Source organism: Accipiter gentilis, chromosome 6, assembly GCF_929443795.1.
Source record: "Accipiter gentilis chromosome 6, bAccGen1.1, whole genome shotgun sequence".
NCBI lineage: Eukaryota > Metazoa > Chordata > Aves > Accipitriformes > Accipitridae > Astur > Astur gentilis.
The window spans coordinates 9862199-9875433 of NC_064885.1; the positions used below are offsets into that span (position 1 = coordinate 9862199).

The 13235-nt window shown below is 58.9% G+C and overlaps 1 protein-coding gene across 7 annotated transcripts in view; it reads left to right on the forward strand.

Annotated features, from left to right (window-relative positions):
- The first annotated feature begins 8328 nt into the window (after positions 1-8328).
- Positions 8329-13235, forward strand: part of GTF2IRD1 (GTF2I repeat domain containing 1) — a 69620-nt gene continuing 64713 nt past the window's right edge. For 5 of the 7 annotated variants that reach the window (XM_049803493.1, XM_049803496.1, XM_049803495.1 and 2 more), the window contains exon 1: positions 8329-8420. The gene's annotated coding sequence lies outside the window, so the exon portion shown is untranslated. Of the gene's footprint in view, positions 8421-8718; positions 8851-13235 lie in introns of those variants that run through there. The other 2 variants (XM_049803497.1, XM_049803498.1) reach the window with 1 other exon arrangement.

Here is a 13235-nt window from a genome sequence, read left to right on the forward strand (position 1 = left end):
CCCCTCTGGAGGGGGCAGAGGTACCAGATGTCACAACCCGGACTGGACAGAGCAGGGAGTCCTGTTGAATTCGGAATTCCCTTGGGCTAAATGAAGGTGAAACGACACCAAACAATCAGTTAAACATTTTATTCGTGGCAGAAACAAACTGAACTTGGGAGGCATAACAATAGGTGGCGGGGTTTCTCACACCAGGAATTGGCATGGAACTACGTCAGTAAACCAGGTAACCTGTGGTAACCATGTACATTCAAGGAATAAGGAGATCCCTCCCGTTGGGTCAGGAGGTTCAGAGTGGACCCCCTTGCTTTCTAGACTCCTCAGAGAAAGGCCCCAGGGTGGCTGGATCCACTCTTAGTCCCAGACTTGGGCAGTGGTTTTATGTCTTAAAGGGATGAGGCGTAGGGATTATGGAAAAGGAAAGAAAGAAAAAGGAAAAGAGAGAGATTTCACCGGTCCTGGGTCCAGCATTGGTCCAGTCAGCTGAGGGGTCCCCGTTCCGGTGGGCTTGCGCCCCTGGGGCTTCAGTTTGTGCCCTTTTATCATCCTTGCCCCTCCTTCAGGTGGGCACTCGGACTCATTAAGTTAATTAGGTGTCATGAGTGGTTTGTGAGCCTTTGGGACTTAGGAGTTGGTTGGGGAGTAACTTCCCCTTCTCTGCAGACTTGATCTTTGGCCATGCACGGTGAGCTGTCCTGCTCAGCACATCAGAACAGGTTCCTGCCCACCCTCCGACACGCCCTCCCTGTCCCGTTGCTGATGGGTGCCCATCAGCTGCTTTTCAGCTGGGGTTCCTTGCTATGCGGGGTTCCTTGTTACGTAGAGTTTGTCATTAAGCAGAACTTGCCCCACCACAATGTTTGAGACATTGGCGTCGCCATCCCTGGAGGTGTTCAAAAAACATGTAGACGTGGCACTTCAGGACATGGTTTAGTGGGCATGGTGGTGTTGGGTTGACATTAGACTTGATGATCTTAGAGGTCTTTTCCAAACTTAATGATTCTATTCTATTAACTCTTTCAGTCTCTCACACCAGGTCTCTGCTTGGTGCTGGGAGACCTGTGGGCCACCGACGGTGCAATTCTGCTTTTGCAGGGGCTGCCCGTGTCCCCTCCCTGCTGCAGCCCCAAAACCAGTGAGCCCGGCTTGAAGGGGCACGGCAGCCTGGCAGCCCCAGTGCCAAAATGGGCACCAAGAACATGCTGCTTCCCTGGCGAGGCTGCTTCCTCCCCATCTCTTTGCCGCCTAACAAGCATCCTTGTCAAAATAGCTAATTTCCTTTCAGAACAAAAAGTCACCTGAATACATTTGGAAGCTGTATTGCACTATCAGGGTAATCAGAATTTAATTTGATGCAGTCAAGGCTCTAAAAAGATGTTATCAAGGGGAACATCAAAGCTGGATTCCTGCGCTTGGAAATGCAACTGGAATGCTTAGTCCAGATTTCTCATTTTATCGGAGACTTTCAAAATATCAGTCTAAATAACAAAAAATGAATATTAAGAGTATTTGCAAATTAATGTCTTTTGTAGCTGAACAAAGGCCTACTTCTTTTGCATGTCTGGGACAGTCTCTTATTAAATCCTACTAATTATACAATTTGGTTGTGTCTAATCATTTCTGCACTTGCAGGAATTAAAACTGAAGCTCGTTTCCTCATTTGTTGCATGACACTGCCCTTCAGGGTCCCGATCCTGCAAAGTGAGGCAGCTCCCACTCGAGCCAGGGAGACCCCGTGGGTACCGAGACGGGGAAGGTGGGATGGGGACCTGGGCTTGTTCTTTCTCTCCTGTGTCTGTGTTATATCCTTGGGGCTTTGCATCGTTCCTGGCTCTTGGGATAGCTGAGCAAAACCTCCAGCTCTTACTAGTGAATGTAATTGCGTGACAATTTCAGTTATTTTTAAAGCACAATGTCAGAAGGAAGAAAGGTGTCTCTGGGCCTTTTGGGTGCCGTGAATGTTGAAAATGTGACCAAAATGTGACCCTGGAGACAAGGTGCTCCTTTTTTGGGGAGGTTTTGTTCAACCCGCGGGGCCACAACTGTGGTGTAGCAGTGGCTGATGCTGGGGCAGGGGACAGCAGAGCAGTGGCCTTGTCCATATTCGCTTCAAATGCCACGACTTCTGTGCCAAGCTCCGGCTTTTTTGCTGCCTTGTGTGTGCCAAGCTGGCTGGGGTGGTGGGTGATGGCACGGCAGCCCCTGCCCAGCGCTGCAGGCATCGACCCCCTCTCTTCCCTTAGCTCCCATTTCTACAGAGCCCGATGCCAAACGCCATCATCCCCCAGTGCAGGGGACACGGGGGATGGACCCGTCCCTGGCTTTAGCCCTCAGAAACGTGGCGGGGGAGCTTTGGGGGAAAGGAGGTTCAGTCAACTTCGTTAGGGAAATAGCATGGATCTTGTGTTCAAACCTTTGAAGTGTTAATTAAAAAGAATTATGCAAAGGAGCGAGGATTTGAAACATTCATTTGAATCTCAATAAGGCATCTGTATTAAAAATAGCAGCGGGATCAACGAAAGATACAGCAGTTTTGGAGCGAAATGGTCCCGGTGTCCCCAGTGCTGTCGGGCAGTGGGTTTCTGTCCGCTCCCTGCCCTGAACGGGTGCTGCGGAGCATGGCACAGCAAGAGCCTGGGAAAACACTTCTTCTTGCCTAATATTTAAAGATCTTAAAAGCACCTTGTTTAAAAAAAAGACCCTGTGGGGTCTGACGTGGCACTTAGCTGCAGTGCATGGGGACAGAGAGCGGGGTGCATGGGCTGGTGAGGTGGGTGCAGGGCTGCGACCACCCCAGGGGCACCCAACATGGGCCACAAGGCACCCCACACAGACTGCAGCCCCCTGGACCCCAAACCACCCCCCAGCCTCGCCCCCTGCCCAGCCCCTTCCAGGAGAAACTGGGGGGATGCGTGTCTCCGGCATGGCCCTTCATTAAAACCCCCGGCATGTCCCGGCCCTCGCTCATTCCAATAAAAAGCATCCAGGGTATTAATTACCAGATCGGTGGATAACGTCGTTAAGTTTACTTTTGCACTGCGCGGATCCAACGGGAATGTCAATGCCTCCTGCCCTTGGCGTTGGCGCTGCAAGGGCGCGAGCGAGTGGGGACCCTGACCGGCACCGGGTGGGCTGTGCCGGGCCGGCAGCACCGTGGGGGCACCGGCACCGAGACCCCATGCCTGCAGAGAACCGATGCTTTCGGTTCATTCCCGGTGCGGGAGTGGGTGGGCTGCAAGGGCGTGGGTCCTCCGGTGAGGATGGCTTTGCTGGGCACCAAGTCGGGGGGTTGCAATTGGGGGCCAAAAGCAGCCTGGGCAGGGAATGGCGGGTGAGGAGCTTTGTTGGGGCCACAGCCCCGCAGGGAAGGTGCTGATGGGCAAAGCCAGAGCCTCGCCACGAAATTAGGCGGTGATTTCAAAGGCTGGGGCTGTAACTTCAGCTGCACGTTTGATTAAAAATGTATGAATATCAGCCCGACCTTGGGCAGGGGTCGGGGCTGACGCTCCCCCGGCAGCCCCTCATCCCTCGCCGGCAGGAGGAGGTGATGCTCTCGGCCAAAAGGCGGCACGGGGATAACCCCAATGCCTGCCTTCCTGCGCCAGGGAGTGGGATTTCCACGGATGGGGCCTCTCCGGTCCCGTTTGGATGCCTGAAGTCTGCAGAGGGGACCCCGGGACCAAGGGTTGGGCTGTCAGATCCCCCCTCTGCCCAGGGATGCTGGCAGTACCCGCGGCAGCCCTCCCGCCTGCGCCGAGGTGTGAAGTATTCCCCATCCCTTGCACCGATGAGCCAAAACCAACCCTGGTGACAACATCAGCTTAGGAAAGGACCTTTCCTCCTGCCAGGTGATGTGGAGCTGGGAAGGATGGGGGGGGTGTGTGTGTCAGAAAATGGAAATCTCCCTGCTCTGCTCCCCAGGAGGCTGTGCAGAGGCTCCAGTTTTGGAGCACCTTGCCGGGCTCTCATTAACATGGAAATAATTCAAGGGACACGAGCAAGACAGCTAGAAAAGCATTTTATCTGTTGCGCCGGAGCAAACTCTTTTTGCAGCGCAGCGTTCAAAGGACGGCACGACTGCAGGCAGCTGGCACCGCAGATAGATATGTTAAATGCAGATAGGCAGAGTAAATATTCACTAGAAGCCATTGCTATGCCCCAGCAGGCAGGGAATGGGAGGGGGGGGGGGGGGGTTTTTTGATCTTTCTACAAATGTGTTTGGGACCAATAGATACCAGCTCTGGTTTTGCAGGGAATCCTTGCCAATTTTACTCAATAGCATATATCTTGCAAAATAATTAATAATATTTTTGGCCGCCTCGGTGCACAGCTCTCCCTGTAGGAGCTGTTTTCGGCGCAGGACGGACTCGCTGCAAATACAGTCCAAAACCCAGCGGTTAATTTGCTGCATGCAAAGTCTTGTTCCCCCAAGTGTGAGCGATGGCTTGAAAAGCTCTTTTTTCCTTGCTAACCCTCAGAGCTTCCCACCCAGAGCCGCAGACCCCAGTACGTTCCCCTCTAGGCTTTTCCTCACGGGGTTTTTGTGTCTCCCAGCCCTGCTGCGGGTGATGCCAGCTCCCCGCATCCGCACCGCTCACGCGAGACATGCCTGGCGGGAATGGGTGGCGGGGGGCTTCCAGAAATGTCCCGCTCTTTGATCTATAATTTAAAAACCATTTTGTTTTGCCTTGGTCGTTTTAACCAGCAATTTGCTATAGCAAAAGAACACAATACCCCTTTAGGAAAGAAGAAATAAACTCATTCTTTCAATTAAATTTCTCCTGACCTTACTAAAACTTTTTCCCCGTTCCCTCTTCTAAAGAAGCAGCTTTTCTTTTTTTATTTTTGTGATCTCCAATTCCACCGAGAGACAGAAGAAATCAGCATATCAGAGAAAACAACGATTCTTGTGATGCCCAGCAGTCACTAATTAACAAATTAAAAAAAAAAAAAAAAAAAGAAATCTTTCTGCAGATAGGATTGTTTTCTGGCAATGTTGCCTTTTCTTTTGTCAGCGCTGTGACAAGGAACTTCTTTATTGCTGCAGATAGAGCAGATTAAACCATCCCTCTCACGCCGTTCGCCTAGTTGGATGGGTTTGTGTGGCTCATTATTTTGGCCCCCAAAGAAAATGCCTCACCCCCACTTTTATCCTATCGTGGGGGATCCTGCAGAGATGTGCCTAGCTGTGAAAATTGCAAGAGAGTGTTCAAGCCATGGCATCTGTCCCCCGGCTGGACCAGGCGTCCTTTTAATAAGCACGAGCATCCCTAGAGGATGGGGGCTCAGGGGCGCCGAGTTCACCTGTGGACTCGGTTCCAGTGGAACATCTGGAGAACACCTGGGGTCCCACCAGACGGGCCACCTCCCCCCTCAAGTCCACAGCCCCCAGCTGGCAGCAGCCCCAGGAGACCTCCCCAAGGGGCCGAGCTGCAGCTCAGCCCGTCCCTCCCAACGCTAGTGCGGTGCAGCCGGCAGCCTGCCCTCCTCCACACCGTCTTCCCAGGCTCCTTCTCCAAATTTCAGGATCATTTTGGCCTCTCCCCTTTTCCAGCGCTCATAGCCCTTGGGCACCCAAAGCAGAGGCTCTGTTGGGACCTGCTGCCGGCCGTGGGGGGCTGAGCTCTCTGTTCACACACCGGTGCCCGAAGGTGGCACCCGTGGGGTCTCCAACCTTACTTTGGGTCACGATCTCCAACGGCGAGGAGCAAGACAGGCCCCCAAAGCCAGCTGGCACAGAGCCGTGCCCCAGGGCTCGGCGCTGGAGTCCCTCACGACCAGCTCTCGGGGTCTCTGCTGGAGGGGGGCAGAAGGGCAGGACAGTTTCCTGCGTTTTTGGAGCGAGCCAGCTGCTGGGCTTCGGCTAAAGGACCTCGGAAACCCTCTTTGCCGAGGTCCCCTCCGAGGGCCGGCATCCTTCGGAGGGCTCCAACGAGTGTCACCCTGCAGCAGCGATGAGTCGAACGCGTGCGGGAGAGACGCTTGATTCCCCAAACGCCAACACCATCGTGTTTCTCTGACCGCTCCTCAATGTTCCCTTGGGGCTGCTGGCACCCCCCGGGTGCCCCGTGGGGCCGGGAGCGCGGGGCCGGCCCCAGGGAGGGCAGATTTTGGGAGCAACAACAAGCGCAAGCCTGACCCGAGCGCGGTCGCAGGCAGGACCCCGGCGCTGCCCAAAACCTGCGCCCGCTGCGACGGGCACCGTGGGGCCACAGCCCTCGCGGGGTGCGGAGCAGGGGGACGTGCGCAGCCCCGGACGGTGCGTCAAAAGACACTTTTTTTCTCCCCTTTTTTTGAGTGGCATAAGCTTCCCTGGTCAGGGGCCGTGGGTTTTGGCGGGCAGCGTGCTGGGGAGGTGATGGAGAGCCACGGGGAGAGCGGGGCAGCGGAGCCCTGCACAGAAACCTGCCCATCCTTTGCAGGCAGCTCCCCCTTGTTCAGCTCCTGCGCTCAGATGACCTAATTAAATTAATTTTGGTGGATTTTTTTTTTTTTTCTTGAGTCTGGCTTAAAGATAATTAGCCAAAAGATGCCCTGATTTCTTTCTTTGGAGTAAGATCTTCCATTTAATTATTCAGCGAGTGTGTTTTCACTCACCATTTACGCTCCCAGGGCCAGCCGATGTCGGGTGCCAATCGAGGACCAGCTCTGGCCGCCCCGGTGGGACGCATCCTGCCCAGAGGAGACCCGTCCCATCAAACCCTTCATCCCTATTGGGGTTTCGCTGGGAACCCCACACAGCCCCCAGCCTGCCGCTACCAGCGCGATGAGTTTGCCAGGCCTGAGGACACGGGGAGGGACGCGGCGGGTGCCGGGTGCCTGTGTGGGGCTCGGCAGAGCCAAGAAGTCCCTTCTCCGCTCCTCCAGAAACTGGAAAAAGTGTTTTCTCTTAAAATGTTTTCTTCTCCCCGTGGCCCTGGAGCGGTAATAAATCATCACTTATTTAAAACAAAATCCAGCTAATGGAGCAGCTGCATAATGTGTGCTTCAAAGGGAAAAAAAATGTCAGCAGTTTCCAAACTTTCGAGGTTAAAATGCTGTCAAGTTATTTTTAATAGTTTTTCATTTGTTTTAATTTGCCATTCCTTAATATGCAGCGAGGAACTTGGAAAATAATCATTTCCTCCTCGCGAGTCGTCTGCCCTGCTGGCAAACACAGCCTCGGCCTCTGTGCCAGCGGGCAGCGGTGGCCGGGTACAGCGGCAGCGCCGATGGGGCGGCCGGGACCTCCCGGCACCGCGGCGCCTGGCTCTGCTGAATGGGGTGCTCCAACGGGCATGCCGGGCTGTGCCGGGCTGTGCCGGGCCAAGCTGGGCTGTGCCAAGCTGTGCCACGCTGTGCCGGGCTGTGCCGTGTCAAGCCGTGCCCTAATGGGCCACGTCAAGGCAGGCCACGCTGCGCCGAGCAGGGCTCTGCGGTGCCAGGCTGTGCCAAACCGTGCTGTGCTGTGCGGTGCCAGGCCATGCTAAGTTGTGCCATGCTGAGCTGAACTATGTGGGGCAAGACTGTGCCAAGCCATGCTGTGCCGTGCCAAGCTGTGCAAGGCTAGGCCATGCCAAGCCAAGGTGTGCCGACCTGAGCTGTGTAGGGCCAGGCTGTACCAAGCTGTGCTATGCCATGCCGAGCCATGCAGTGCCAGGCCATGCCGTGCTGAGCCAAGCCAAGCCGTGTGGGGCAAGGCTGTGCTGAGCCGTGCTATGCCACGCTGAGCCGTTCCATGGCAAGCCACGCCATGCCAAGCCAAGCTGTGCAGAGCCAGGCCATGCCAAGCCATGCCGTGCTGAGCCAAGCTGAGCCACGCGGGGCAAGGCTGTGCTGAGCTGAGCTGTGCTATGCCCTGCTGAGCCGTGCAGTGCCGTGGCACGCTGGGCCAAGCCAAGCTGCAATGGGGTCAGGCTATGCCGACCCATGTTGCGCCACGCCGAGCCGTGCAGAGCCAGGCCATGCCAAGCCGTGCCACGCTGAGCCGAGCCGAGCCACGTGGCACAAGGCTGTGCCGAACCGTGCTCTGCCGTGCCGAGCCGTGCACCACCCCGCCGAGCCGAACCTATACGACCTATACAGGCCAAGGCTGTGCCACGCCAATCCATACCGTACCACGCCAAACCGAGCCAAACCACCCAAGGCCCACACTATACCAAGCCATACCATGCCAAACCGTGCCAAGCCCAGCCACGCCAACACCAACAGATGGCGACAGGTCCCCATTGCACCCCCATAACCCACCTCCCCCCCTCTTCCAGCAGCCGCCGGGGCCACCGCGCCGGGGCCGTGCCGAGCCGCGCCGAGCCGCGCCGAGCCGGAACGGCTCGGCGCGGCTCGGCGCGGCTCGGCACGGCCCCGGCGCGGCATAAAAGGATTTAACACAGCTCGTCTCGGCTCTCCCCCCTCCCCGTCCGGTTATCGGGCTGGTTAATCCCGTATGTAAATGGCAGCCAATGGATGGTGCCGTTGAGCGGGGTTGGGATTAGCGGCGGGGCGAATGGCTGGCACTTTTACTGGGATTACAGAACAAAGAGCTGCTCTCCTTTCCCAGCCTGGGGGGGGGGGGGGGGGGGGGGGTTGGTTTGTTTTTTTTTTTTTTTTCTCCCCCCCCCGTCTTTCCTCCCCCCCCCCCCCCCCCCCTTTCCCTCCCTCCCTCCCCCTCCCACCTCCTCCTTCTTCCTCCTCCTCCTCCTCCTTCTTCTTTCCTTTAAGCCCCCACCGGGTAGTACCGGCTCCGCCCGGGGAGGAGGGAAGCGGCGGGAGGCGGCGGGAGGCGGCTCCATCCCGGCCCCCGCCCGCCCGCCCCCGCCGCTCCCGCGCAGCCTCGCCGGGGGAGGCAGGAGCGCCGCGCCCGAGACGCCCGCGGTAAGGAAAAGTTTTGCCCCCCCCCTTACTCCCCCCCCACTCCTCATGGGTCTCCCCTCCTTCCCCCCCACCCCCCCACCCCTTCTCCGTCTCGGTCCCAGCCCTGGGGGTGACGGTGGGGAGAGCCCGGGGGGGGGGGGGGGGGGATGCTAGGTGCGATGGGGCTGGGGGGTGCGGAGGGGTGGTAGGGGGGCGTTAGGGCTGCGGGGGTGCAGAGGGGGTATCAAGGTTTGGGGGGCAATAGGGCTAGGGGAGATGCTGGGCTCGTTGGGGTTGGGGGGGTGCAGGGGGGTATTAGGGCTTGAAGGATGCCGGGGGGGGGGGCGGTGGTAGGACTGGGGGGATGCTGGGGGGGGCAGTAGGGCTGGCGGGGGGAATGCTGGGCTTATCAGGGCTGGGAGAGGGCAGGGGGGGCAATAGGGATACTGGGAGGGATGGCGCTGGGGGGATGCAGGGGGGGGGCGTTAGGGCTGGGGGATGCTGGGGAGCGATAGGGCTGAGAGGTGTGGGGGGGGCAATAGGGCTGGGAGATGCTGCAGGGCAATAGGGCTGCAGGGGTGTTGGGGGGCTATAGGGGTGGGAGGGATGTTGGGGGGCTATAGGGCTTGAGGGAGATGCTGGGGGATATTAGGGCTGGGGGGGGATGTTGAGCTCATTGGGGCTGGGGGGGGGGGGGAATGCTGGGGGTGATGCTGGGGCTTGGGATCCATCAGGGCTGGGGGGGGAATGCCAGGAGGCAATGAGGCTGGGGGAGGGGGCATAGGGGTTGGGGGTGATAGTGCTGCAGGGGTGCTCGGGGTGGTGAGGCAGGGGGGCGCAGGGAGCAGTAGGGCTGAGGGGGGGGCGACAGCGCTGAGGGAGTGCTGGGGCAGCTGGGCAGGGGATGTCCGGCTGGCCCTTGGTGCCCACCACCGCAACGGTGTTCCCTATCCCTAAGGCAGCTCCAGGGCCGCCACCTGCCCCGGCTGCGTCTCGTGGTGCCGGGCAGGAGGGGAAGCTGCAAGCCGGGCTCTGCCGGGGCTCGTCTCCCTCTCCGCCGGCGCAGGGAAAGGCGGCAGCGCAGCTGAAAATAGAAACGCAGGGTTGAGCTGACGAAGCGCTCCGGGGTTCGGCTGGGCTGGTGACCCGGCCTCGGCACCGCGGCCCGTGGGGTGCAGGGACGGACGGATGGACATCCTCTGCGGTTTCCCCAGTGCAGGCGGGGGCGAGCGGAGGTTTCTCGGTGCGTGGGGATGACCGTGACGGGGAGAAAGTTGCTCCCCGGGGAGCCGGTGCCCTTGTCCTTCCAGCGCGTGGGGCTGGCGGTGGGTTTATCTGGGATAAGCTGTAAATCAGAGAGATCCTATTAATGCATCTTGTGCCGGCGTGAGCCTCGGACCCGTCGGCGCTGTGCAGGTAATCCCGGGTGTTCGCGGCAGGCGCCAGGCACGCCTGGGCGAGAGCGCTTCGGGAGGCTTTGGTGCCGCCGAGCATCACTGCAGAGCCATGGGGCTGGGTGTTGTGGGCACTTTGGGGTCGGTCGCTCGGCCTCCTGCTGCATCCGTCGCCCGTTGATGTGCGGGCTCCGGACATTGGAACTGCCTGGGGATGTCAGCACGGACCCTCACATGACGGGAGCCCCTGGCTTTGGGGGGGTCTGTTCCCCACGCTGCTCCCACTTGCAGGAGCTGCTGGAAGTGCTGCAGCTGGGGAATAATCCCACAGATGCGAGCGTCTTTGATTCCACAGGGTCCCGGGTCCCTGGTCCCCGCCGGCACAGCCAGACCCGCTACGTCGGCTGTTGCCCATCCGAGCCCGTGGAATTTTCTACTCCGGTGGAAAGTGCTTGCTCAGAAATAAGAAAGCAGTGCGGCAGCTGCCAGCATCAGACCCGACGCCGCTGGCGGCTGAGGGGCTGGGATGCTAAAGGCCACGGCTCGCCGCCTCTGCCGCTGCCCGTGGGCCCCTGCCGCCGGAGCAGCGAGCCCTGGCACAGCGGTGTGTGCCGCCGTCGGGGCGATAGCAAGCAGCCCGTCGGGTCTCAGGGTCGCCTTTGAGCTGCAGCAGCGCGGCGCGGCTCTGTGGCCGCCCGCGGGTTCCCCGCTCCTCTCCCTTGGCTCCCAGTGACCGCCGGGGGACGGGGTGCCCCAGTTCGGGGCTGTGCCACTGGTTTTGCCACGCGCCGCTGCTCTGCGAGTTGGTGTTGGCTCTCAAGGCCGCGTTTTTGGGGTGAACCCTGCCCAGCATGTGTCACCGCTGGGTGCGGGGAGGGGAAGGGGTTGGGCAGCTGCCCTCGTGGGGGGTGCTCACGGGAGCCGGTGGGTGACGAAGGGGACACGTGCTGGCGGTGGCCACCGCCGCCTCCCTCCGCTGTCCCTCCCGGGAGCGCTTTCACGTCTGGGCGAAGGAGCTGCTGGTGCTGCTGCTGCGGGTCGCTGCTCTTTCAGGTTTGCTAATGAGAAGCTGGGAGAGGAGGGAAAGAACCTGCTCAGGGACGTATTTAGCAACCTGCCCTACCAGCCGGGGCGAGAGATGCGGTGCCCTCGCTGGCAGGCCAGCGCTGTCCCAGCAGCCTGGTGCAGTGCCGGCAGGCATCTGGTGGGACCTTGTTTGGGGCAGGAGCTGACAAGGAGGGTGGGCTTTGGGGCCAGCACGGAGGGGACAGGTCTGGCTGTCCCGCGTGACGTGCGTCACATGTGACTTGAGCGATGCTCTGCTAAAAGAAAGGAGAAAATCCCCAAAACCCCCAAATCCCAGGCCCAAAACAAGTGACCTCTCAGTGTTGGAGCTAATGGGGGAATTCCCATCTGCTGTTCCCGCAGGAAATAGCTCAGATTTTTTTGGGCAATTATCGATGCCCTGTGCTTCCTTTGGGAATTTTTCGGCTGCACCCCGGCAGCCAGGCTGGAGGAATGCAGAGGGACTCCAGTCGCCAGCCAGTCCCATCCCCGTCCCATCGCCCGCTGCGGGGCTGACCCCTGGGGTGGGCACAGGGCTCGGCGCCGGCCGTCCCCGGCTTGGTGCCCTGCCCTGCCCATTGGGCGACGGGCACGGTTATTCCTTGTGCCACCAGCGTCCGTTTGCAGATGCCTGTGGCAGGTGGACGTGGTGGTGGTTCATCCTGGAAGAAGAGGTGTGGATGGGGACTGCTTCTCCTGGGATGGCTGGGCTTGGGTGTCGGTGGTGGGTGATGGTTTGGGGAAGGGGATGAGCGGGCGAGGGGCTGTGTTGGTGTCGACGCTCTGCTCCTGGCCTTCTGGCCACGTCTGCCTGTGTCGCAGCTTGTCGGCAATGACAAACCTCCTCCGGGGCTTTGGGGGGAGCAGAGGCAGGTGGCAAACCCACCCCAGGTGCCTTCAGCACCACCAGAAGCCTTGCCCTGAGGGCAGGGAGGAGGAGAGGAAAGGACCTACTGGGAGCTCCTTCTGATTACGGAGGTATCCTTCCAGGAGCTAAAAATGTATTTATTGATTCATTTATTGGGAAGAGCCCAGCTGGAAGCTGTAAGGAAGGGCCTCTGGTGTCCATCTGGATGCTGGCCTGAGCAGCGGGGCTGGGGGCAGAGAGCAGCCCCGGCCGGAGGTTTGCCATGGAGGTGGCAGGTCTTTTGCAGACTGCAGCAAGGTTTCCCAGGACCTTGCTCTGCCCCGTTGCAGCCTGTCCCTTCACGGGACATGTTTTATTTACATCTCTTGAAGCATTGTCTTTAAAAAGAGGTCAGGAGCCCTCAGGCTGGTCAGAAGCTGCAGAAGGCTCGGGGCTGTGCGGTGGCCAGGGCCTGGGTGGACTTTATGGATTGAGGGTTTGGGGTTTTTTTGCTCACGGGTTCAATGCTTTGTTTCTTAGTGCACCCCCGTTCGTTGAATTTGCTTCAAGTCCAAGAGAAAAATGTCAAGTGAGTCCAGGTGGGCTCTCAGCCCTGCTGCGTGGTGCCCCCGCGGTGGTGGAGCAATGGGCTGGGATGGGGAGCTGCTGCTGGAGAAATCCCCTAAAGCCGCTGGGGTGTTGCTGTTGTGGGAATACTCCCCTGTCTGGTCCTGGTTCGGGAGCTGCTGCCGAACGCCACCTTACAAACACTTTAGTGGTGATTTCCGAGGGACTTGCCTATGGCAGCAGCGAGGCTTTCCCATAGGTAGGATGTTATGAAGAAAAGCACTTGGTACACGAATCCCCTCCTCGAGAGCAGGCTGTACGAGGTGGGATTTACATTCCTGCACTCAAGCAGCTTCTGTTTGAGTTTTCTGGCTTCCCATTGCCTTGTCTCTGCTCTGTGCTGGTCTGCCTGGTTTAAGAAGAGAATTAACCTCAGCAGGACGAGCAGGGGACCAGTGAGGAGCATCGCTCTGCTGTTGCATGTCCGCACGGATGTCATCGTCCTTTCTTTACCAGGGTTTCCCCGCTCAGAG